General features: G+C 45.2%; 1 pseudogene; it reads left to right on the forward strand.

Moving 5' to 3' along the window:
* Nucleotides 1-1,126: 1,126 nt before the first annotated feature.
* Nucleotides 1,127-2,217, forward strand: LOC101995329 (annotated as a pseudogene).
* The last annotated feature ends 638 nt before the right edge of the window (nt 2,218-2,855 follow it).

Here is a 2,855-nt window from a genome sequence, read left to right on the forward strand (position 1 = left end):
AGAGAGAGAGAGAGAGAGAGAGAGAGAGAGAGAGAGAGAGAGAGAGAGAATGGGAGGGAGAGAAGAGAGAGAGACAGAGAGGAAGGGAGGGAGGGAGAGAGGGAGAGAGAGATCTCAAAACACACCCTCTATGACGCACCTTCTCTAGATAGCCCATACTTTTTAACCCTTCTCAAGAAGTTCAACTGACTGGAGACCATGTATTCAAATGTATGAGTTTGTAGGGAATATTTTCATTCAAATCACTAGATATCATATCTCCCCATACCCCCTAACCACTCCCAGATCTACTTCTTACTCCCAGATTACTTCCTGCCTCCTACTTTCCCAACTTTCTGTTTTCTGCTTTTGTTTGTTTAATAACCCCTGTATTCAGATTTGTGTTCCTGTGTACTTATAGCTGTGGGGCATTCAGTGGACCATGGTAGACCTACCAGAGGTTGTATCCTTAAAATACACTGACTTTACCTTCTCTAGAAGCCATGTGTGGGTCATGGACACTGAGATTCTCTTCAGTCTCTGTGCTGAAATGCTGACGAGCTTGGACTTGTGCAGTAGCTGTGAGTTCATGAATATGGCAGTTTTGTAATGCACGTAAGACACCCGTTTCCTCTGCTCCTCCATGACCTAAGGCTCCTGCCAGCTTCCTGCCCTTCTTCTATTTCTTCTATGGCTCCTGAGTCTCAGTGGAGGAAGTGTGCCTCCTACAGTTGAGCATCCCACAGAGACTTGTTCTGTGTTTTCACCAGGGAGTTCCTGCATTAACCACCATTCCCCATCCCACTTAATTTCTACCTATGTTTCTTTTCTTCTCTCTTGTATTTTGCTAACTTTCATATTTCCTTCACCAGTTTTGAAACATAGGGATTTTATAGACATTGAATTGTACTGAGTGGCTCTATTTCAACTTGACACAAAGTAGAATCATTTGAGAAGAAAGAACTTCAGTCGAGAAAATATCCATGCCAGGTTGCCTACAGGCAAGCATGTGAGGAACTTTCTTGATTGATAATTCATGTGGGAGGGTCCAGGTCATAGTGGGTGGCGCCACCCTTGGAATGGTGGTCTTGGGTGCTTTAAGAAAGAAGGCTGAGGCTGCCCGCTGCCCGCCTGTCTTCTCTGCACCATGGCATCAGCGTTGAAGACCAGAGGCCCCACAGTCTCTGAGAGAACGATTGTCGTCTCTGGTATTCTGGTTGGCCTTTTAAAAGACCAGCTGGTGAAGCGTTACTTCCAAGATGAGGCTGGACACGTGGAAGAGGTGATCTATCCATCAAGAACCAAAGGAGTTGCGTATATCATATTTAAAGAAAAGAAAGCTGCACAGAATGCCATCAGACAAAGGAGATACTCTCTGACCTCAAAGCCTCAGCTCGTGGTCTCTCACTTCAGCGAAAAGGTCTTCACCTACGTGATGGCTCTTCTGGACCTTTCTGTTTTTCGGACTCAAATTGCACTAGAAAGTCTGGTCATGGAGCTGAAGAAGAAAATCCCTTCTTTAAACTTTAGCCCATTGGGGTCCAGTGGGAAAATCTCTGTGCGAGGTTCGTTCCTGGACATCATGAAGCTCAAAGAGGCTTTGATATCAAAAGCCATCTCCCCCTCAGAAAACAACAGGAAGTATGCCGGTGAGAGGAGAAATCAGAATAGGCAGAGCCCCGGAAGTGTCCTCCAGAGAAACGAGAACCCTGCAGCGGCACTCGGGACCTATGCACCCGAGTCTGCCAGAGCCAAGGAACACTTGTCCTGGATACCGACATTTTCCTTTACCTAAAAAACAAGTGTGATATTTATGAACGGACACTGAACAAATACCATATCCTGTGTCAGGAGACGGTGGATGGTGATGTCATCACCATTTGTCTACAAGACGCTCGTGATGGGTCTCACAATAGCAGGGTCAGACACGTGAAGTAGCTCATTGAGGAGTGGGTCCAGGGGCTCCACCTTGAGCTCAGAAAAGATGCCCTGGCTTTAGAAGGAAGAAGGGAGAGAGAGAAAACAAATATCAAGCGGGCATGTGAACAGCTGTGTTACAGATTTCATAGAGTTTTGATTAATCTTCACAGCACACATATTGACTTTATAGGACCTTCTTCCAACACGCTCCTGTTTAAGACAGAGCTCTTGAGCTCTGCAGGGCAGAAAGTCACTTGAGGTCTCAGCCTCGTGGTCACTGTTCCCCTGACTGAGAAGTGTCTGTGCTTGCTTGTCATGTCATCCATCCACTTCACCATTTCATACATTGTGTGTATCGTTCTCTTCGTCTTATAGCAGACGGAGATAGGATTTAGGAAAACTAAAATACCTATCCAAAGTTACCCAGATGACAGGGAATGGGACTGGCATTGAATCCAAAAATAATACCTAAATCAAACTGTCAAATATAAAAACCCAAAACCCACAAACAAATAAACAAAAACAAATCTCACTAAACTGTGAAGAAATCTCACTTTCTCTGCAACCCCAAGTTTTTAGGAGAAGAAGTCTTTCCCTGACGTAGGTTTGTGCGATCATCATTCTGCTGCCAGGTTCTCTGCTTTGTATTCACCCTGAACTGTGTTCGAGTATTGGCCACTGTCACTTGGGAAAGGAGTGGCTGTTAGAATTGTAAGGAATCTTGGGAGAAATTTGTGTGCTTGCTGTTGTAGATGATTCTAGTTTTGCAATGGCATGTCAACCAGATGTGCGCTGTGAGCTCAACACATTGTGAGTCAAGAAATATGCTTTGAATTCAAATAGCTCGTAGAATACCCTAACTTTGCTACACTGTCTATTCAATGGTAGAGAAATGACTGCTTACCCTGGTGGCTGACAGCCCCAGCTCATGGCCGCTGCTCAGCCTTGCTAGAAGG

Source organism: Microtus ochrogaster, unplaced genomic scaffold, assembly GCF_000317375.1.
Source record: "Microtus ochrogaster isolate Prairie Vole_2 unplaced genomic scaffold, MicOch1.0 UNK39, whole genome shotgun sequence".
Classification (NCBI taxonomy): domain Eukaryota; kingdom Metazoa; phylum Chordata; class Mammalia; order Rodentia; family Cricetidae; genus Microtus; species Microtus ochrogaster.